This window comes from Solenopsis invicta, chromosome 13 (assembly GCF_016802725.1).
Source record: "Solenopsis invicta isolate M01_SB chromosome 13, UNIL_Sinv_3.0, whole genome shotgun sequence".
Taxonomy (NCBI): Eukaryota; Metazoa; Arthropoda; class Insecta; order Hymenoptera; family Formicidae; genus Solenopsis; species Solenopsis invicta.
In genome coordinates this window covers 4,368,578-4,393,622 of record NC_052676.1, presented here as the reverse complement: position 1 = coordinate 4,393,622, position 25,045 = coordinate 4,368,578, and the positions used below count along the sequence as shown (strand labels likewise).

The window sequence follows — 25,045 nt, the reverse complement described above, 5'->3', positions numbered from 1 at the left end:
TATAATCTATTAATAATTTTGAAAATGCAATACAAATTTGACCCGATCTAAAAATAATTATGTTGGGACTATCGAAATAATTGTGTAGAAGCACAAGAACATAATGATAATGTTGCAGAAGATTTTAATATTTCCAAAATTAATTTGAGAGTCCAACATAATTATTTTCAGATCTGGCTAAACCTTTATATATACTCCAGCAAAATTATTCTTTTCGCGTATAGTTCTAATAAATTATAATTTATTAGAATCTAATTACTTGGGATAATTTCTAATCTGTATATTTGATTACCTCTCTCTCTCCCTTTCTTCTTTTCCCCCGATCGGTTCATCATTTTAATTTAACTAAAGTTTAACCGAGCAAAATCAAATTGCCATAAGTTTTATCGAAGGAAGTCAATCTTAATGAGATATCGCGAACGGTACTGTTATATTTCAGACTTTTTAATCTTATAAGAGGAAATCTCCTAGTATGTATCTCGCGGATTTTAGAAAGTTCGATCTCAAGATAAGGTAGAATTTCATGTCGCGTAAAAAAAAATATATATATATATATATATTATTCGTGTGCCTATGAATCAATGAGTTGGAGTTACAAGATTTTTTAAAGTTTGAAACGATTGCACGCAAATGACAGATATCACTGCAAATTGTCGAAACTTTGTTGTACGAATAGAATCAGTCTAGCCGCAACGCCTACGTGCTCATTTTCTCGAACTCGCAGTTTTTTTTATCAAACAGTACATATTTAAAAAATAATTTAACGTGTTTGGATCTTTTTAAATGCTTAATTTATTTTTATTTTAATTTTTTAAATAAATAAATAAATTTAAAATTAAGTTTCGTAGAATTACAAATTAGGAATACGAAAAGCACATATTGAGGAAATATTATTAGTCGATCTCGCACAGTAGAAAAAGAAAAAAATCTTTGAGAAAGTTACCTGTTACTTTTACGATATCAAACTCAATATCAAACTTTCCAAAATCAACGAGATATCTACCTGGATCTCTTCCTGTTGCACTTGCAGGAGATGTTCGTTCATTCGCTAAAACAACGATGTAACTCAAAAACATAATATTTCGCAGTTTGAATGTTTTGAATCATTAAAACTTTATTACATAATTTTTAAATGCAATTTTACAATTTAATTTACTGATCGTAGAGAAAAAAAGATATTATTAGCACCTCGCTTACCACGTATTAAATTGTCATCAAAATTTTCCTTTCTTTTACAGACAATTTTTGAGTTATATTGTTTTAGTAAATGAGCAAATGTGAATTTAATGCTATAATACAACACAAAGCCTTAATAAGGCCTTGGTAAAGTCGCTTAGAAATACGGTATTTCGAGCCATACAGGCGCACCTGACATTACTCTAGAATCGAAAAATCCTTGACTGAGAATTCCGCGTTGTTCCGTCACATCACTACGGCACATGCAAATAACATGACACTAGTGTGACACAGTTGCACATTACGCAGACGAATAGTCGTCGTCATGCTCACGTCGCTGTGACGTCGCGACGAGCGGCGAAAGGGTAGAAGCAAACTCTAAAGAGCTTAATACTTCTAACGCTTTTATTCGTCACGAACGATTCAGACGATCGACAGAAGTTTATCTACAAATTTAAGAAAATTTAAGAAAATTTTCACGAATCTCTTTTTATTAAATTATTATACATGCGTAATTCTCCGCAGACATTTTTCTGTTATGCATCAATAAATCTTTCATATAGCTGCAAACGATCGGAATTAATTCGCAAATAAAAGTAAATTACGGATTTTACATATAATAATCAAATAATAATTAAAACATTTTGTGTTTCACGTTGTTTACCACGGTCCATTTTTACGCTTTATAAGCAATAAATATTTTGATAACAATAATTCGACAACTGTTAAGTTACGTGCAGAAATGCTAGAGCTGTAATATTTGTTATAAAAAACATTTACTGTTATTTATCGTTAACGTCGTCCCAAATGTCAATTTTCAAAACTAAGTGTGACACTTAAAAATATCTTATATTGTCGTCAGTTTACGCTGTGCCTGATTTTATGAGAAAACCTCATTATGAGAAAACCTCATTATGAGAAAAATAAGAAAGAGGAAAATATTAATAAAACATTAATTAATATATTATATTTGTAATTAACGTTAATATATTGTATATATTTAAAACCGTAAAGTGTATAACACGATTCAAATCGAGAAAAGGCCAACAGCGGTCATAACGGAGCTTAGTGCTCAAACAACAATTCGTGTGTGATTTTATATACATTTTCTAGTTCTTCGAACTGCGCGCCGTTACTCGGTCTTGAATCGCAGCTCTGAAATTGAAGGAAATATCAGGAAAATAAATTCAGTGTTAAATTGATAATCAATTTCATAATACTAATACTATACAGCATCTATAAGATCCACTCCACCATCACCATTTGTTACGAAAAATATTATCTCAGCCAGAATTTGAACCTGAACCTATCTACCTTTCATGCGGACATCGTAGCCAGTTCGATCGCCGAGGCATATAGGTAATAACTTTTCTGGTTCAATTTAAGAGCTACGTTTCAAAAGACCGATAGTAACGGCGCGCAGTTCGAAGAACTAGAAAATGTATATAAAATGTTTAAAAGATAGTTATATTTACAATTGTGGTTGTATTTACTATATGAAAATGATTGTATTATTTTTACCAACCATATCTTTATATTTTACTATATTTTATTATATTTGAAATTTTTGTAGTAAAATCTTTTTATAGTTAAAGTTAGAATTATAAAAAACTTGGATTATTATTATTATTATTAATATTATAGCAGTAACTACTATAAAAATAAAGCTTTCATAATTCTGTTATCATGCAGTTATAATCACAATTACCAAACACTTCTCTCATTGTTAAATTGACTAAACTTTTCAATTCGATTAAATTTTTCCAGTTCAAATGTTTATATATTTAATTTAAATATATAAAATACTTGAACTTTAAACATTAATATATTGAACTTAAATACATAAATATTTAAACTGAAGAATTTAATCAAGTTGAAAAATATAGTTTATTAAACAAGTTTCTTTTCAGTGGCAGTAGCTTTTATCAGTATTGATAAAGTGCAATGTTTAGTCTCCGAGAAATAAGGGGATATCGCTTGAAAAGACTTATGTCGTTACTGGCGACATTCCTCTATGCTCTCTCTCGAACGCTGCACTTAGTGGCATTTTCCTCGATTGTTTCAGAGTTATAAATCGCCGTGCGATGTAAATACGAGCGATTTGAGGAGATGTCTCCGCGATGCAGATTCGACTTCCCGTTCCTCCTTTCACGATCCTCCTCTTCTTCATCGCGCCGCCGTCCGTCGCTTCCGTCGATTTTTCCCATATTGCGTTACGTTCAAAAGTGTGGATCGCCGCGAGAGCGGCGCACGAAATGTCTATTTATTCATGACGTACGAGGCTCCCAAGGAGAACGAGGGCTGACCCACATTTACAGCCGACCGAGCGACCTCCGTAGGTGGAGATATAAGCGGTCACGCCGGCCGCATTATCCTTCGGTCGTTTCTCTCTCTCTCTCTCTCTCTCTCTCTCTCTCTCTCTCTCTCTCTCTCTTTCGTGCAAGGATTTGAAATTCTGAATGAAAATTACCTTCTAAAACGTCGCGCGACATCGAACTTTGCGAGGAATACCGATATCGATCCATAAAAGTTGTCATAGGGTTAATGTCATCGGTCATAAGTTCATCAACTTTGAATTTAAGGATGTAAAAAAAAACTCTACTGCACTCAGAGAAAAATTATGTTTAAATTGATAAAATCGTTTTTTGCTTATTTTTAGTTGAAGTAAAAATATCTTTGAGAGAAATAGAAATTTATTTGATCTCAAGAGACGTTAGTAGTCTTCATTAAAATAAATAGAATTTCCTCAAATTATTTGTTTCATTTAGACAAATAATTTTTTAGTTCCAAAGAAGTGCAGACAGAAATGTTTTGAAATGATTCAGTTTATTTGGTTTCAACAATGTATTTCTTTCATTTAAAACAAGATTTGCATGTCAATGAAACAGTTTCTTTAATTTTAATAAAAGGAACGATTAAAAAAATTTCTTTTAATCAAAGAAACTTTTCTTTAATCGCAGCAGTGCACAAATTTTATTAATTTAAAACATTTTTCTCTGGGTGCAATTAAAAGTTGTCTAAATTTGAAAACTGTCGATTTCTTAAGTTTACTCCTTTTTTTCCTAATAAAAAAAAAATGATTCTGGAACCAGCTGCAAAGAAAAAAAAACAATAGTGCTACTATTTCATTGATAAGCAAATGATTTTTTAAACGCGATCTAAGCGTCGCTTTATCGAGGAAAACGCAATAGGCAGTCCAATCATCTCGATTCCACCAGCAGAACCGTTTTTCCGTAATGTCAAGAAGCAAGATTTAGTCAAGGTTGCAGTACGGGATCACTCCTCGTTTTATATTCATTATGCTCGGTACTCTGCGAGTTGAGTCTCGACTCAATTTTTCTGCGAAAAGAAACTCGCGATTGTTTTAATGATTCCAGCCGCGAGGGGTGATTTTTAAAGTAGCCGTTGATAGGCTTTTCGATCGCTAGACTTGACTGTGGCGACCAACGCTTTTTCTCGGATGTGAAAGTCCACAGTGCAGGACGACTGCAATGTAGAATGCAAGTAGAACGAACGAACGGACGGACGGACGGACGGACGAACGGGCTTGTGCGGTAGTTGCAAAATCATCCTGAGATCGCCGACTCGGTCCGGCTCGGCTCGGCTCGGCTCGGCCGCGCTGTACTGTGCTGTGACGTGCCGTGCGCTGCGCGTTGCGTTGCGAAAGTTTCACAACATACGGCCATTGTTAGATGGAACGATGTCGAAACCGCATCAATTTTAGAGGAAACGAGGCCAGAGCGCAGACGGAGCATCGCGCGGCGCATCGACCTTTTCGAAAACTCGCGCGGAAAGATCGAGAGACGAACTGGAATCGAACTCGAAAAATTTTACGGCGCTCAGAGGAACCGTGAAATTCACTTAGTCTTCTTCATCAAACGCGAACGATCGAAGATATGCGTCGCACGTGCGGCTTAACCGTCAATAAAATATCGCGCTTGCGAATTTATAAATCTGTTCGATTTATGGACGTATTGGACATTTCTTAAAACATTAAAAAAATTATGAAATAATTACAGATTGGTTTATATTGCATTTGAAGGTAGTGAAAAGAATTTGGCGACGAGTTTCTATTTGAATAAAGAATTGTTTCAATAAGAAGTAGACATGGTCTCTAATGAAAATATAATTAATCATGAAATAAAAAATAATGAAAGAAAATCTGAATTTTTTAATTTAAATATTCAAGATGATTTTATGATAGTTGATAAGACTATATAGCCAAAGATATTATTATTAATATAGCAGTAGTAATTATAAAAATGACGCTCTTAACTATAATCATTTTATACTGTGATTGTAGTTGAAAATACTGAACTTTTTTTTCTCATTGTCAGTGTAACTATTTCGAATTCACGTAATGCTTATTATTATGCAATAATATAATGATAATCCAATCATGTTATTAAATGATGATTTCAAGATTCAAGAAAAATACTTTTTTAAGTCATCCATTGTTAATAGACAAGTTTTCTGTATATTTGACGTGTCTGTCTGTTAATTTTTATAAAAATATTCTGTCTTATTTACATTATTTTTTGAAGATGAAATTTAAGAAGGACAAGTGAGCTCGTCCATCTTGTGTTGATCTTATAGAATTTAATGTTAATTCTGATTGATTAATTATAATAATTTACATCATTATATTATTATTCATTTTTGACTTGTCTCTTATAATACGAATTGCGATTGCATTGATCGAACCTTTCTCTTAGTTTTTACTTTTATCACTTCTAATACAGAAACGTAAATTATGCCTTAACGAAAAATCTCCCAAGAAAAAATTTCTGCTTCTCCCATTAAAATTGAAAATGGAAGCTCTCCTGACTTTTATAATCAGCTCTTGATTTTTCTCGATATAATTCTCGATAATAAATCAATACGCAGCGCATAGATGCGCTTTGAGAGCAACATCAAGGGGAGAGAACATCAGGGGGTGGAAAGGGAAGGGAAAATGCGCCAGGTGGGATAAGAGGGTTGAGCGCGGGAGTGGGCCGAGCGTGCACGAGGCGTCCCGACGTCCCGCGTCAATAGCGTGTCCCATAGGCGGACGTCACCGCGCGTAAAGCCGTCGGGATAACGCGAGAAGGGGACGGACTCGATTTCCCGTGTAACTGACCATTCCTAATTCCAAGTCCTCACGAGGATCAGTCACGACGTATCAAGATGAGACGCCGCACAGTGGAAAGATACTACTGAAAATCGCTTCGGCATTGAGAAAAAAAAAAGAGAAACTCAGGAAACGCGAATATTGTAAAGCATCGATTGTAATATTGATTAAAAGATTACGATAAAGTGAATTCTGGGTAATATATTAATCGTACATAATAGGAGAAAATTATCAACGAATTAATGCTTTTATGAACAAACTTCCCAAATTTTAATGAAAAGGATTTTGGAAAACGTGTAATGCAGAAATTATGTGATATTTTATATTAAATTTGGTATTAACTAGTGTTGTTTGAGATTACTGCTGATTATTATTGATACCATTGCTGATTGAAATTTATGTGAGAGAAATGGAGAGAATATTGCGTCAGTTAGTAAATCCTCTTTCGGAAAAGTTCAAGTTGGAAATGCTTTTGATTTAATTGAGATTAAAATATAATTTTAATTAGCGAGAATTTTTATTTATCTCGATTTTTAATTCATCAAAATATTTTTCCTCATTAAGTTGTTGTTTCTCTTCAATTTACATGCATTGTCAGACGTTATTTTGCATAAGCTATTAAACATGTTGGCTTTTTACCATCAGTTACCATTTAATTTATTACAAAATTTATTTTCCAAAAATTACGAACAATGTTAATGTTAAAATATATCCATGAATTTTTGAAGGGTTAATGAATTATTATCAGAAGCTGCTTCACAAAATCGATAAAACGTATCTGTCTCGCTGTGAGAACATTTAATTTTAATCATTAAATTTAACTCCGAAAAAACTGGTGGAGCGCCAATAATTTATGAGTGTTTCAATTAAAATGTCGAACACGAGCCATTTTACAACATCCCAATAAATTGTAAAGAAATAATCAATAATCTCCCTCGTTAATTCTCTCTCTCTCTCTCTCTCTCTCTCTCTCTTCCCTCTCTCGCGCCCTTTCTCTCGTTGCTCCCTTTGAAAGTTGATGACCCGTCCGTAATCTGTCACAACCGCGGAAGGGTTGACCCGCGGCCGCGGGGTCAGCAGCGCTGGTCAACGACGTACGTACGTTCACACGCTCCCGCGGGACCACCGAAATAAATGCCTGTAAACAAACACCCGGTCTCGCACACTCGCTCGCTCCCGCCATCGCCGCCGTTGCGGTGACGATCTCGTAACAACGTGCGCGACGTTCATTCAAGAGTTTGCGCGCGGATCCCGAAAGTAAATCGCACGACGTACGTATATACCAGAAGCCGCTTCATTCGCCTTGCTATTCAGTCGACGCGATCGAGCCCACCAGTCGAGAAATTTTCTTCCAGCTCTTTCTGCGTCAAAAACTGCCATTGTTCCAAATTATAGACATTCGAAGTCTTGCGGCCAATTAACGTCACTCTCCAAATCGGAATCAGTGTATTAGTCTGATTTTACGTAGAAAAAAAATTTAGTATAAAAGCAACAATCTTTGTTTCATATGTAAGCAAGAATATAAAATCTTCTTGGAAGACTTTCTAATCTTAAACAAACATAATTCGCTTACATGAAGAAAATTTTTCTCGTATAATTCCCCTATAAAATCTTTCAAGAAAATTTTATATTCTTGCTTGTATATGAAACAAAGATTGTTGATTTGATATTAATTTTTTTTCTGTGTACTTACAAGTATATTAATCAGTGATACATAAACTATCTTCTAGTGACAATGAGAATACCTGCTTCTTACTAGGAATCACTGAAAAACAATGAATAGTTACTGATGATCACAGTTAGTATAGCACTGCAAATCCATTAAGTTTTCGCTGATTCAAATTTAGAGAATAGGATTTTGATAAAATGAGGACTGTTGAAATTCAGCGAAACAATTGATATTTGTCCATTATATAATGGGCGCATAATCTCATTAAGAGTTACGCAAATTCACTCATCTTAATTAAAAGTAAAACCTTCCATTCTCGACAATGTGATTTTTTTCTCCCTTTTTCGCGACGAACAAGTTTCTGCTAATTCGACGCGAGCGTATTGGCCAGAGGGCAGACGCGGGACGACACTGACAGGAGCAGAATACTAGACGACGTGTCCCCGATATGCAATCTACTGGCGGGCACCATTAGGTGCTTTCGAGGACTTACGAGGCGTACCTTGGTAACTTTCGGGAAAATGAGAAAGAAGAAAACGCTAAAGAAGAACGAGGGCGGCAGAGGGGTAGCTGGGTAACGGAGGGGGGCGGGGGAGCGGAGCGTGGATGAGTTTTGTGACCTCCGAGTTCGCCTCAAATATTTACGCTACGCCCGCAACAATGGGAACAATATCGGTTGCTTGGCAACCGCTCTGTTCACGACCAGTTCTACCTTTAGCGAACCCCTCCCTCCCCTTGCCCTCCTTTCCACCTTTTTCTCCCCGTCACCCACCCCTCTCTCTCACTCACTCGCGACTAACTCCCCCCTGTCATCCCTATGCGCATTTCACTCTCCCTCTGTCCGTCTCGTTTTACCCAATCTTCCGCCCTCGCGCCTCATTGGTTGAGGGACAGAGACGAGAAGTGATTGACATTGTTCTCCATGGAAGAGAGCGAGAAAAAAGTTAGAAAGGTAGGAAACAGGAACGTGTAAAAGAGAGCGGGACGGGATGGAGGATGGTGGAGAAAGGGGCTCCTTTCTGCTGAGAGAAAGAGAAAACGACTTCTAATTATTCTGCATTCGTCTCTCTAGTAGACTTTATTCTAGCGAAGTTATGAGTTGAGTAATTACTGTATACGGTACGTCTCCGGATAAGATCGAGAAGCTCGCGGTAATAGCGAGTAAAGTTGTAAAGAAGAGGGACTGAGACTTTAGCGTTAATTTACGACACCGTTGTTCCACGGTGATTAATACGAAAATAATAAATATATACACAGCGTGTAATAATAGAAAACGATGTGTCATGATTACGATTACGCGTCTATCAGATTTTTGGAAGAGCTCTCTCGCGATAAATAGAGACTTAATTATAACCCAATTTCACGAATTTTTTACTTTATACGATTAGGTCATTTACCCCGTAATCGGAATCGGTGTGTTGTTTATCGAAAGACAGCGAACAGTCTGATTTCAGTGCTACTATATCAGTCAGCGATACATGCGCTATCTTTCATTGATATACTGATCAGTGAAAGAGATCTATGAAACCCCTTCTTAATCAGAATCACTAAAAGACAGCCAGTACAGTCAGTACTACACCTGTAACTGTGAGCGACAGTGAGTACAGTCACTGTCGCTCACAGTTACAGGTGTAGCACTGCAAATTAGTAAATTTCACTGATTCGGATTTAGAGAATACTCTCTAAAACCATTCTCTGAAAGACTGTGAATAGTCTGATTTCAATGCTATACTTATATCAATCAGTGATGCACGTGCTATCTTTCATTGATACGCTGATCAGCGAGAGCCCTTTCTTAATGGGAATCAGCGAAAGACAGCGAATAACCAACGATGATTACAGTTATAAAAGTATAACAAGATTTAGAGAGTAACCACTTCGAGACATTGTACGTATGCGTGCTGTTAATGTTAATGCTGATCTAATTAAGAGTTCAAGAGGTATTAAGATTCGCAAGGAGAAAAATTTACGGAGCTTTCGAAAAATCGTGAGAAATATTCGCCGACCGAATTAACTCGCCCATAAAGAGATCGTCCCCGGCGACTGTCAAAACAAGGGTAAAAAAAATCGCGGACGAGATGGAGACGCGAAGGTAGCGCGTATAAAAACGCATAAATAAGGATGAAGCGCAGCGAAGGTGTGCTCGGTGTACCGCTAATGCACGCTGAATCTGAATATTCAAGTTCAGAAAGAGAGAGATCGGGAATAAGAAGAACCCTTCCCCCTCCCTCTCCCCCCGGAGTCGCGCGCGGAAACGCAGGACAGGAGGATAAAGGGAGAGCATGAGAGAGAGAGAGAGAGAGAGAGAGAGAGAGAGAGAGAGAGAGAGAGAGAGAGAGAGAATCAAGGAGTCGTGGACAAGCAAGAGGAATGATCGGCATTCGCGTGTATATACCGGCAATGCGTGCGTAACCGACCGTGCGCTAGTCTGTGTGCGCGCGCGAGTCTCCGAATGCATTAGAGAATGAGCGCGAGGGTGAGGAGGCGGGGGTGAGGAGGTGCTGCGCGCGCGAGGGGGCCGAAGGGGGACCAAATCGGAGAGGGGGTTCAAAGGGGGGCGAGAGATGGAGGCGCACAGCAATAACGGACGGGAGAGAAGAGGAGGGCAGCGGTAGAACAAGAGGGGAAGGATCAATGCCGGTTGCCAGGACAACCACGGCACCTGATCTTCCTTCCATCCATCCTGGGGAGCGAGTGTACTTCTCGCTCGGTCCGACCCCGCGCGCACACCACGGGGGCGCCGGAGGGGGTCACGGGGACCGACGCGAACCGAGGAAAAGACCAGGGGTCCGCGAAGGATCCGCGCGAGGACTCTCGCGGATTTCACCCCCTCGCACCCCTTGATCCTACGAGTGCGACTAGGAGATCGTTAGCGGGATGTTGTCAGACTTGACATGGATTCGGTGTCGTGGACCCCCTTTTGTCCGTAGATTTTTCATTCCGGTGAATATTTCCGAGCGAATTGAGGCCGTCAGAATTCAGCGGGAGGTTGATGCGAAATTGGCCGGAAGTTGAGCAAAGTTCGGACGAAACTCGGCAAACGTTAAGCAAGATCCGGGGAACCAGCGAGAATTAGAAAAAGTTCGAATCAAGCTTCGAGCGAAGAATTCATGAAAATCGGTAAAACTTGCGGAGAAATTAACGAAAATTACCTGGAGGAGGAGAAGGGGGGCAGGGGGCTCTGCACGTCGTGCGTACATTGGCAAAGTCTCGATTAGCAAAATCAGGTGAGCTGAAATAAAATTTCGACGTAGGGAAATTTGGGGGGTGGGGTAGAGAGGGGGTGAGCAACGAAAGAGAGGGGGGGGGAGGGAAGAGAGACGGAGAGAGAGCTGCTTCCGAGCCAACCGGAAATTCTCCCTCGGAAATTCGGCGCGGTGCGATCGATTTTCGCTTGGGGAACGATCAATATGATGGGCGGCGCGGGGTGGATGGCGCAAAGCGAGCGTGGATGGGGTAGGGGGTGGCAAAAGTATTCATTGTTTCGAGGAGACACGACGTGCGCGTGTTCCTGCGCATCGGCCGGCCAACGGCGCGAGTTTTGGCGGGTCGATGCGCCATTGTGTGTTGCCTCGGCGGCTGCGTTCGCTTTGTTTTCGTCTTTCTCTATCTCTCTCTTTCTCTCTCTTGCCCCCTCCCCGTCTCTCTCGCTTGTTCATCTCATTTCCCCATCTTCTTTCCTCTGCATTTTGCCTCGTTTCAACGTGTTTCGCTCAGTATTTCCACCCGCGCATTTGTCGATCGCGGGCTCGCGCGGAATGATTCGCGGAGACCGAATTATATTTGCTGTGAATCGCCCCGATGTAAATACCCGCGGAATTTCCGGTGAAGAAGGCTGATAAGATAAAGACGCGTGATACGATTCAATAAAGTCCCGATAATATTTGATAAAGTCAGAGACTTTTCGGGAGAAAGATTAAGGAGATATCGAAAAATGGAAGAAAAAGAAAAAAATTAGTAAGACGCAACATAACGCGTTATGATAATGAAATTTTATTTTTCTTTCGATATAACGCGCTTTCGTAAAAAACGGAGAGGGGGAGGGGGGGGGTAAAATTGACGAATCGCACGATTCGCAGAGGCCACAGTCGAATTATTCGCGACGTGCCATTTCAATGCAAATCTTCGAAAATCAGAAGAAGCGAAAAATACGTGGTTTTCGTGAAACGTGCCTCGACGAATTCTTTTCGTTGAAATTTAATTTAACGCGGAGAAAAATTTTATTTCGGCGAAAAAAAAATGCGGGGAGGAAGCGCAAATGAAAGAGAAAGAACAAAATTCTTAGAAGTCACTGTTTACGATTGTAAAAATCCAAATCCTGTCGGAGAACAGTCCTAGTTGAAAATGCAGGACTAATAAATCGAGTATGCAAATATTTCAATTTTATATACGAACGACTTTAAAGAAATTATTAGTGCTCAACCGGATAAGACATTTATCTTGGGTCCCATCTTTTCCCCTCCATCTTCCCTCCGCTCACTCTTTCTTGATCAGGAAAACGATTTATACAATAACGAGATAATGCGACGGTCGACCAGCAAGCAGCAGCGGCAGCTTCTTTGGCGAACCAGTTTTACCTCCCACACGACGCTGCTCCGACATTTGTTTCCCCTTTTTTTTCCATTCATTTTCCATGCCCGTGTATCGCAACTCGAGCGAACGATGTTGTGAACGAAAACTGATTCATACCCCGCGAAGCCGGCGTCGACATCGTGACGTATCCAAATGTATAATACATGGCGTAGCCTCCTTTATCCTATCTCTCCGTCTTCACCGGATTATTTTTTTATGCTCTTTAGTCGATTCAGAGAAGATTTCTTTGTCTTGAAAAAGATTGTTCTCTCATTCAGGAGAAAAGATAAATGATGACACAATGGCGTGTTCCTTAATTAATTTCAGATGTGAGAGTTTTGTATTACAAACCTTTTCCAATCCAAGATTTTATAAAAAAATGTTTGCAACAGACGAAAGTTGCCAGTACCGACTTCTAACGCGGTACCCCTTTGTTTCTTGGAAACTAAACGTTGCACTTTATTAATGCAGATAAAAACATGATCTATTTAGAAAGTGAAAGAAGTAAAACTCGTGGTTAATACATTTGTAACTTTTTCCATATGAAATCCACTACGAATTCTTCAAAAGCAAACGTAAAGGCACGAGTTTTTTTTTGCAAATTGCGCAGTTACAATAATTACGAGTATTGACAATATTAGATCTCTTCACATGTTCATAGAGTCTTAAAACTGTTTTATATAACAGTTCTCTCTCTCTCTCTCTCTCTCTTGTTTGTCTCACAATATGATTTTAAATATAAAATCGAAGTGCAGCATAAACTGATACACTTTTGTCAATAAAATAGTTTACAGGACCGTAAAAACTGCATAGGATAGAATAAAAGACACAGAGAGATCTATCTATCAAGTTGGTAATCTAATCTAGTTTTTATACAATATATTGCCTCGCTACATGTTGCGTTTTGCGGAACAGCATAAGGTATTAATATAGACCGATGATAAACGAAGTGAAATTATTTTATATCGAAGTGAAAGGTTATCTTCATGTACATTAATTTATAAATACTTTGTACACATGACATGTTAAAAGGAAGAGCACTAGTAGAGATCTTTTAATAAGAATTGCGACAAAATGGATAAAAAATGGCGGATAAAAGGAGATAACATTTGTTTCCTATCTCGCATGGACGCATGCGCAGAAAGGACAATGAAACGACGCTGTTATTTATAGCTATCTGTTTCCTTCTTTTCTCCTCTCTTTTGTAATATTTTCCGAAAATATACGAAGCTATTCGAAATGGATACCGAATGGATCGTGAATTATTGATCAATCAAAAGACCGATCCGCTTTGTCGCAATTTGTTATAAATGAATTTTGTGTTATGTCAGTTATATAAAACTTGATTATTGCAAAATTCGAAACTGTATAATAAAATTCTGCATCATTTGACAAACATTTTTTAGTTTGTTCTTATATTTCCAAAGTTGTATTTTTAGTTTCTGTGTGAGAAATGCAATCCAGAAACAAAGTGGTTTGTCGATATTGACGACGATTCTCTATTAAAAAACAAAATGAGACGATGAAAAACTTTCTATTATTTAAAAGCAATGTGGTAAAAACGAGTCACTCGATGTACAGTCCAAGATAAGATTAATGAACAATTCATGTTTTAGAATTTGCACATTATATGTTATAAAAAGTACTATTTTATTTCTGGTTCCTTCGGAAAAAATGGCGTTCTTTGCATAGACTCTTAAAACAAGCAATTTGAAAGAGAGCCATTCTTAAATCAATATTTTACTATTGCTTTACAGAATACACTCAATTAACATTTAAATACTGAAATATGTTACGACCACATTAGCATTTTCTTCTCGAAACTCGTCTTATTATCAAAATAATATGTTGTTAATCTACGTAGCATCACAAATTTATTCTATAACACCCGGCTTTATTTCTATTTCTTTTCGCGAAAACCTTTAAAATCGGGCGGTTGTGCTTAAAGTGAGGTCACAAACGCAAAATTTCGGTAGCAAAACAAGTCTTTATTCGATCGATATCAATTCCACTGATAAGACGGTGACGTATCGTGTTTTCCATGCGTACATCGTGATCAGAGAATTTTTTCAAGATTGATCGTGTCTTTCTTTTTTTTTTCTTTATACAACGCGGCAGACGTCGCATTCTTTATTCACGCGCTCCAATTCTATCCTCAGTCGTCGATAATTTCATCAATCGGCGCACCTTGACCCGTCCCGCCAGTCGTTTCGTTCGTTTATGCGCGCCGGGATAATTCCCCGATTGTAAATTAAGAATGTGATTCTCACTGTGAAAAACACCCCGAGATTCCGCGTTGCGCAAGACTTGAAGCCACGTCTAAGATCGTTAATTGAGCTCAATTCATCGGAACCCAGTTGACAGGATCTAGCAACAATTCGGAGTTGCCTTAGAAAAAAAAGATCGAAAGGGAAAATCGACGCTGGAAATCAGTTTGTCGAATCCGTTCGGTTAAAAAACGAAAACGATGAAAACGGAGCGATAAAAACAGCTTTGGAACTTCGCCAATGCGAGTTTCCGTCGTGCAAAAGTGTAACGACGAATATCGACTTGATATTCGCGTTTTTTTTTTCTTTTTTTTGAAAATGACAATTTTGGGAGCAAGGCATTTAGCATTCAAGCTTGATTTTCTAAACGCGTTTAATAATATTAGCGAGATCATATCTAATTATTTCTCATCGTGTCGCGAGATTGACGTTTCCATAATTTGATATCAGACTTTATTTTTTTCCTAATTTTCTATTTCTGAAGGTTTCGCGCGGCCGTAATATAATTTTCATCATAAAATTTCAATCTACTATATATTGAAAAGTGTGTCTAAAGATTCGTTTCGTTCTCATCACGACGAGAATATTATTTTTATCTCCGCACGATTTTAAATATAAATTATAGCAGTTGTGAACATCTACATAGGCAATGTTTGTCCTGATACAAGGATATTTTTAACTTTCGCACGAAGTGTTATTACAGATAACACCTACAAGCATCAGGATAATTTTCTGGATGTGAGAGAAGTTGTGCTTTTCACGAGTGATGTCGGATACGATAGACTGGTACTTTTCGTGTAGGCGCATTTCAATCGTTGCTGGCCGATTTTGCGACACACATACGTCACGGACGCTACCTGTGAGATAAGCGCGCCGGAAGTGCGTCAGAACCCGTTATACTTCTCACGTGAGGTTCGCACGGCGTACGATAAACCGGAAAATTTTCCCGGGTGCTCGTTCAAGACACGAAATTGAACTGCGCCAGTCACAATTTGGACGAAAAGAATGTTACTGAAAACTATTTTAACATGTAATCGATTTTAAGATATAAAAGGTCCTCGAAATAAATTTCTTATGGGTTTTTAATTGCATTTTGAAGTGTGCGATTTTTTTTATAACAACGTTTTTCCTCAGTGCGTAAACTATAAGGGCAAAATGTATAAAATTCATAAAAATTATTATTCGATATACGGTCCCGCTCGAAAACGTCAATACTTATTTATCCTACGTTATAAAGAAAAAAAAAAGAGTTTGATAATGATAATCAAGCCTAGATGATAATTATTAAGCTTATGGTGAAATAATTTCAATTAAATATTCGATTAAAGTAACCAAATATTTAGTAATATTTAGTAACTGACTGGTTACTATTATTATAATCACTATTAACGTAATTGCTAAATATTACTGAGTATTAATAATTTGTGATTGTATTAACTAAATAATAGCAATTAACTGAACATTTAATTGCAATTATTTCACCAAAGTTTAATTATTACTACTACCAAACTCTTTTTTCAGTGTACATACACATATCGTGTACACTATCTACTTATTAAACTACCCTTTTAAAATCAGTATTTATCCGCAGAGAAAATTTACCGAGTAGGTAAAACTAAAATTACGATAAATAATGTCCCGCAACCCTTAAATATTAAACTTTGAAAAAACATTCTGATACACATTTTTCGTTGTCGCACGTGCTGTTCACTGTACGGGGGAGAAAAAAAATGGGAGTGGAATCGGCTTCTTTAGATCGGCCGGTATCGATCCTCCCGATACCAGTGCAACAATTTTATGCAGCGAAGCGCCTGGGGTGAACCCTACCGCGAATTACATTCATTATTTACAATCGCGGTGCGTACACACGCGTTACTATACGCTTGCATTTTCCGCGGAGCACGTGTTTACCTCGTACGCGACAAATATGCGGCCGTCCACGTGTATCAACGTGACGGATGTGGCGAGCGCGATGTAGGGCACGGTAAGGCTATCGGAACGGGGAAACTCGCAGGTTTTGTTTTCCGCATTGATTTCCGCATGTTTCTTTTGTCCATTTTTCCTGTTGTCTGTCTATCGCTACTTGTGTACACGCCGTCCTACAATTTGTTTGAAAAATTAAATGCTGCGATGAATATTTAAAAACATCTGCAGCTCACCGATAACCTTGACTTTTAAATGCGCAGGACGTAAATCGCCTATGAAAAATATGTTTTAATATCCATCACATGCGAGTATATATTGTATGTATATAGCGCGTTGGTCTTTAATTACGTCAATTACAAGCATTTGACTGAATTCTTTCACTGAAAAAGAGTTTAATAATAATCAAGGTTTGGTGAAATAATTTTGATTAAACGTTTGGTTAATATGACTAAACATCTAGTAATATTTAATAATTATATCAATAATAAAAATCGCTAATATCGACATACCATTTTGTTTTTAGATTTTATTCCTTAAAACTTAAACATACAACTTTGGAAATAAATACGAACTAGAAATTGTCTTCTATTATATGATGTTTTTATAAAACAATAAAAAAAGTTTGATAATAGCTACCAAATATTGAAATAATGCTGATTAAATATTTGGCTAATATAACAAAAAATAATTTTTTTTCTAAACATTTTATACATATTATTAAATCTGATAATACTTACTAAATACAAAGTAACATTATTTTCGGTTATATTAATTGACATTATTTCACTCAACTTCGTTTGATAGCGATTACCAAATTCATTTTTCAGTGTATTATCTCGAATTTTGCAATAATTTTTTCGTAAAATAAGGAAAAAACGCATCTAACAAAACGAGCCTTAGAATTGACAGCAGACAGTAATTCTACATTTTCTTCTTTTCCTTTCACGTGGGTCATCTGCATAAAATATTTACCAGTACATGAGGATTCCTAGAAGCCTTTCACTTCTATGTAAAATGTTTTCAATTTTGTCGATTCATACACTGAGAAAAAAATCAATTGTTAATTTGACTAAATTTTTTCAATTTAACTATTTATGTATTTGAACTCAAACATATAAAATACTTAAACTCCATTTATATATTAAACTTAACTATATATCTATTTAATTTAAATACGTAAATGCGTGAACTGAAGAAATTTAATCAAACTGAAAAATTTAATCAAGTTGACAAGTTTTTCTCTCGGTATACAAATGTCTTGTGCTCTTCTGCAAAACGTTGCATGTGCAATAATATTGTGAGACAAATAATAACGTAAAAAATATAAATAAAACATTTTTGGACATTAAGAACATGTAAAATGATTTAATATTATTTAAATAACATACTACTGTTTCAACTGTACAAGAGAAAATCTTGTGAATTTTATTTTCGTTTTTCAAAAATTTGTTTTCCACAGATTTTATGTATATAGAAAAGAGCCATGAATATATAAACTATGGAGTTTTATTTCCTTAATTATGTAAGCAGGTCATGTTTTTATCAGTGTTAATAAAGTGCAATGTTCAGTTTCCGAGAACTAAGAGAACGTTGCTGTATTAGCATTGACGACTTTCCTCTAACCAAACATGATAATAAGTAACCAAACGTTTGCTAAATATTACTAAATATTTGATTACATTAACTGAACGTTTAATTGAAATTATTTTAATATGGTTTAGCAACTATCATCTAGGTTTGATTATTGTTACCATTTTTTTTTTAGAATTTTATGTAGAAGCAAGCTCCGCAAGCTCCAATTGCGTATGCGTTTTTGCATTTAGCGATGGAAATGGAAGAGATCCCAGATTTCACAAATTCTGACGATATTGATCGAGAATTATTTCGGGCGCTCGGAGCTATTTTGTAGAAGCAAAACAGATGTACCGCAGGCTCGTAAAAGGTGAGGGGACTATTTGGGTCCCGGTGCCGATGGGACCCAGGCACACAAGACGAAACTACTCGATGGCAACCTGGTCTTTCGTGACGAGAGGCGAAGCCTAACGCTTTCTCGCTCGCTGCAGAAAATATCACTTTCAAAGTTTCTACTTGCAACAGTAAACGTCGACGTAAATAATTCGCTCGTTTCATAATTTGAGGCCGTTCGATTGAAAAATATACGAGAAAGAAATGTACAGAAATCAATCAGGTAAAGTATAGAGGCGCAATTGTAACATTTGTATTATTTCTTCGGTTCTCGTGATGGTTTGCTCGAAACATCACTCGCATAATAATAATAATATAATAATAATAATAATAATGCGAGAACGAATAATGCTGTTTTCAACGAGAGCTCTCTGCTGAATTTACTTCCCCCGTAAATAAATAAGCGATGAAACTCAAGTATACGGAAGGACGAAAATGTTGTTAGCATATCGCATCGTCGTATCGCCCGTCGCTATCCTTTTCCCTTTCCTTTCGTTTTCCCCGGCTGCTTATACTTTACTTTCTAATTGCAGGTAATAGTACGTGCTGCAGTGTTTTGCTTCGTATTCTCATTCAGGTATCCGCACAGCGGAGGCGCTTGACCCATTGTGCTCAATATCGCTGACTAGACACGAGTCTCGAGACATTTTCCATTTATTTACTCATATAGCCTGCACGCGCGACTGATGAACGAAATAAATCAACTGTCCGAAGGTCGCGTGACGAAAAACAAATGATTAAACCGGAGAAATCTTTTCGATTGACCAATATAGAGGTTTCCAACACTGTTAAGTTCGAATTACGCCCAATTTTATTTTTAATATTTCTATAGGTCACCATTGTTCTTACGTAATACGTCGTTAATTTAATTAAAACAGTGAAGTTAAGGAGTTACATACTTTTAAAAGAGTTAAATTTTTTTTCAATATTAAATCAGCCTTTATAGTCTAGAATATACACTGAGAAAAACGATTTTATTACATGAACAAGATTTATACGATTGAGTGCGTTTTTGTGAAACCAAGCAGAATTTCTGGTTATTATAATAAAACTCGAGATTTTATAATTAAAATATTTAATACACTTTAATAATCTGGTAATTTCCATAAGATTTCTGATTCGACCCTTTTTTTTGAACAGGTGTATTTGTTGAATCTACCAAGTTTTTAAATAATGCAACAAGATCTTTTTTTTCCAGTGTAGAAATAAAGTGGAAAGTTCCAAAAACATAATTATTTACATGAATTTTCTTTGTCAAACTTTGAATGCGTTTTTCAAACCGAAACCATGTTTTTCAAAAGTCAACGCGATAATTTTAATAATTTTCAATCCTTTTTGATAAAACGAAATTTAATCGTGTAAAATGCAATTCTCTTTGACCTGCGAGGCCAGTTTATTTAATTTTTTATTATAACAATTTTTGCCAACAGTTAAAGGTCGAAAATCTGTCGACAAAATTGAACTTTTTTTTTAATAATATAACTTTTCAATTTTTACAAAATTTTGAAATCCGCTTCAGGTTTTAATCCTTTCAGGAGTAATTTAAAATAAAAATTTATTTTAAACGATGATTTTAGCAAGTAACATAAAAAATTTGTTTTTGTATGATAAATCTGAAAACAATTATGCAAAACCTGACGTTACACTCTTTACAAATTCAAATTTTTTGTTTGCAATTTTTTCACTTCTATAGCACAAAACAACATCTTTTTTGTCCTGTTAGATGATTTACTATAAATGATTATATAAGCGAACGCGATCCTAAAAATTGCATCGAAAATTGCAAGTAAGATGGAAATGGATAATGGCATACAATAAGATATAAAGCCTAAAATTCTGATTAATATGGTCATTCACTAAAAAAAAATATTAATCTGTCCTTGACATATTCGAGCTTCTTTATATAGTACGCTGGTGCTAAACCGGTTAATGACGCAATCTAGAGGGTCGTAATCATTTTCCTTATTTTCGTTTGCTTTACAGAATTTTAGAGTTACGAAACAGAAGAGCGTTTTGTCGGAGGGCCCGAGAACAGCCTTAATAAAAGTTAATTTAAATAAATTAAAACAGTTTAAAAGAATGTTTCATGTTAATAATCAGTAAAACATTTTTTTGTAGATATCAAAATTGTTTATTATCTTTTTCAAAAAAATTTCCAAGAACTAGTAATTTTTCAGCATCAAAGAACTATGTAATTCTTTAAACAATTTAAATGTTAAATTCGACTCAAATTTAGTTTTTACTTACTAGGTACTTACACGATAATATGTGGACATTATCTTAAAACTAAGCAATTCAACCAGAGAAATGAGTAGATTAGATGAGATTGTCTTTTTAAATACATATTTCGTAACAGATTTCGACATATAGCAAAGTTAAAAACAGCGTATAAATTATGTAAGTTAAACTATGAAAGTCTTATAATCGTTGTTATCTTATTTTATACTACCACTATGTATATTTTCAACATTATTATTTAATTTCAGTAATGTTAACATTAACAAAACAATCCGGTTGTCATACTATACTATAATCTTTTCCTTTGTCGTGTCCATTTGACTGCAATCTACTTGATTAGCAAGAAAATGGCAATTATTTAACTATTGTGATTGTAATTTTAATTGATAGTAGCTTATTTTTATTATATAAATTTTATTTGTTCTTGATCTACGATATTGGCTTACAATTAATTTATGGAATATTATTCTTGAGTTTTTAGTCGGTAATTTTTAGTGCTTTATATTAGGGTAGTAACAACGGTATTTACGCTGCGCGGGGATTTAAACCGCAGAAGTACTCAGAGAAAAGTTGTGTTTAAATTGATGAAATCGTTTCTTTAACTTGGTTCTTTTTAAGTTGCGGTAAAAATACTTTTGAGGAAAATACAAGAGGAATAAATATTTATATTATATACAACTAATTATGATATTTATATCATAATTTCTTATATCTATTGTTTTATTTTATGCACATATAAATGTGCAAATGTTGCATATTATTTGCATAACAAATATGTAAAGCTTTAATATATAGAATTTAGATGTTGGAACTACGTAAACGTTATACGAAAAAGTAATTAATTATAATAAGACCATATAAATATACCATCATCGTTACTTTTAAAAAGGGGCGAAATTGTAATATAACAGTTTGATGCAACTTTCACGTTATACAAAATATTGAAACTTATAGCTATCATATAGCGAACACCTAACTGTGTCGATTGGGAATCTGATTCTTTCATGCTTTTAACGTGAAGCAGCGTAAATTTCCGCAATCAAAATTCGCACAAAGTTACGTACGTTTACATTTTAATATAAATTTCTTTGCGCAATTTAATTTCTCTTTTCCTCACGCGACGCTTAAAATATAGTAGCGGATACGCGGAAAAGTGGTTCGTGATATCAGTCAGTTGACGTATTTACTTTATATGCATATATATACCAGCTTTACATGCCCGTTTATCTCCTCGACTGGCAAGACACTTTCGCACGCGCGCGCGACGTGCACTCCATCCGGCATTATTATTTGTCAATCGGAATTCAGCATTGCAAACTGAAAATAAAGCTGATGCCGCGTGGAAAACGCTTCCCCGCTGCAAGATCGTCGGTAAGGAGAGCTCTACCCCGCCTCCGGGTAGCCACCTGTCCGCGCGCTCCGAAAAGCACTATCGCTAATGACGGGGAGAAACCGAGCCAAACAACACACTTTATTCAAATGATATACTATGGACGTACTACGAACGTCCCATGGACGTCCCCGGGAGATCTGTGCTACGTGGGCGCACTTACGTACCGCGTGCGCGGGGCCGCCGAAGAAGAAGCGAGATAACGCGTGACATATTTAACTATTCGACTTGTTATTGCAAACTCTCCTATCCCCGCGCGGGTGCACCTCCTTTTTCCCGCCGCTTATCTTAAAGAACAATCGGGGAGCTGTTGCCAACCGAGTGTGCCTATCCTGCGCCCGCACCTGTGGGGACCTCGGGGTCGTTTTCGCGAGGCTGGCGCGGTGCTACGTGAGGCTTTAGCCACCTTATATTGCAAATAACAGTATCTAGACGGTTAATATAATATCTTTAACAACATCTCTTTCTTTCTCTTTTCCCCCCCTGTCCTCTACTGTCTTTCTCTTTCTCCCTCTTTCACCTCTCTCCTTCTCCCACCTCATCGAAATTGCTCCTCTCTCTCTCTCTCTCTCTCTCTCTCTCTCTTTTCCTCTCTGATCGTCAGCAACTACGCCATCGTGAGGTTCCGGCTTGGAGCGAGAAGCCCTCCCGGTCTAAATGATTCCCACGGGATGAGAGCGGCCGAGTCGCGTCAGGGTAAGCGTGAAGGAGGACTCACCGGTTCACTAACGAGCGTCACATCTCCGCACCGCTGAGGACGTCGCTGACTGGCGCCTTCGTCCCGATCGTCGTCGTCGTCGTCGTCGTCGTCGTCGTCGTCGTCGTCGTCGTCGTGATGGTGATGGTCGCGATGATTGTCGTCGTGCTGGCGGTCGTTCTGGCCACCTCAACTCCAGTACTCCGGCGTAATCCAAGTCTGGATCGCGACGGAGCCTACCTCGTTCGGAGCGATATCACTGCGCCGCGGCGAACAAAGCCATCTTGAGGAGGGCACGCGCGCACCAACGACACAACCTTCCTCCGAACGCGACGGTCAGGTCCTCTTGCCAGGACGGGAGGCGGCTGAATGAGAATACGATGCACGCTGAAAGAATAAGTTGCGATGGCGCCACGCGACGGCTGCCACCTCCGCCATTGATATCATTGCTCCCGCCGCCATGGACGTATCCGAGGGGGGTTTTTGGGAGAGGGCCTATCCCCTCGAAATTTTTTTTTATTCGTTTATACAGGTTTAATTATAAAAAATACAATTTTACTTTTGACTCCTTTGAGTAAATTTTTTGTCGTCATATTAAATAATAAAGTGTGTTGATCGCATTGGAAAGAAAAAATTCTTTAATTTCGTAAATTTTATTGGATAATTTTCTTTGCTTTTTTCTTCATTTCGTTTCTTTGTTATATAACTTTAGTTTAACATCTTATTTTTAATAGTCTAATAATGTTTTTTATGTAGGAAGTCTTTCAACTGGGTTATACCGAGATTTAATTAAATCGTTAAAAGTCAATCAACTTCCAGTTCTCTGGAAGTTAATATAAGTGTACTTGCCTATATTTCATTCAGGATAAGGTTGAAAGTTATAATTTATAAAATCTAATATATCTTCCATTCAAAATTAGGAACGAGGAACCATTCTAAGCTCTAAAATATCCAAAAGAATAAATTTATTAATCTAACAAAATTGTTGTTTATGTGAAAACAGAAACCCCCTCCGGAACGAAAATCTTGGATACGGTCCTGACCGCGGCCATCGCTCTACCGTTGCAACCGTTGCCGCCGTTACTACCATTTGCTTCTTCAATATTGGATCGCGACAGTTAGTACTGGTGAAAAGGGTGCGATGGAATCTGATAAACTCTTTGTAGACCGTCTCCGAAACGTTTCTATACCGACGCCGACGAAGTACACTCAGAATGATTCAAAAGGTACTTTTGAAACGACGATGATGAAGATTGGATAGCTGAGTGACCTTGAAGAGAAGCTTTTACTTGCAATCGGCAAGCGGCGCTATTTCAAAGGCGGCAACTTTGAAAGTAAATTGGGTTCTCAGAAGAGTCTGCTCTTTGATTAAAGAGCGACGAAGATGAAGGCGGAACGTACGATTTATGAAAAATCTCGCAAAATTGTCGTTACTTTAGATTCTTGTTATTAATGTCTAGAAACATGAATATTACTTCAGAAGCGAAGAAATGTTGCTTGAAGCGATTTAAGCAACAGCTTCCGAAAAGAAGAAACAGTCCTAAGTAGCGAACTAACGCTATTTATTATTATTTTAACGTCAGAATAACGTCTCTGACGACATTTTGGGATATAAACGGATGCGGAAGAAAGATTCTCTAAAATGGCCGAGTTGAATCAATTATAATGCATAAAGGCTACGTGTACATCCAAAGACTTATGCGCGGCCTGGCTTATATTCCAAGATGGGTTTAGTCACCAACTACTTATAGCGTAATCAACCTGAAGTATTCTCAGCGTTGCTGAGACCTCCTGATAACGCTGTTTTTCTTATTGCGAATCTGAGATTACATTGACAATTTGGTAGTAAAGGTTGGGTAACGTGTATTTACATTGAAATTTCATGCGACCTGCTGTAGGTCAGGTCAAAAGCAAGGCTTAACTTAAAGCCAGGTCACCAGTAGTGTAATAAGGGAGGGAGGCGGAGAGGACGGTCCCCCTTAAGCGCGATATAATACTTTTGAATCGAAGATTTTTTTTTTTTTTTTATAGATTT

General features: G+C 37.1%; 1 protein-coding gene across 1 annotated transcript in view; it reads right to left on the bottom strand.

Moving 5' to 3' along the window:
* The window catches only part of LOC105201732, a 55,922-nt gene extending 32,367 nt beyond the window's left edge, over positions 1–23,555 (bottom strand). Inside the window, exon 1 of the mRNA XM_026137029.2 lies at positions 23,032–23,555. The gene's annotated coding sequence lies outside the window, so the exon portion shown is untranslated. The remainder of the gene's footprint in view (positions 1–23,031) is intronic.
* Between the last annotated feature and the right edge of the window lie 1,490 nt (positions 23,556–25,045).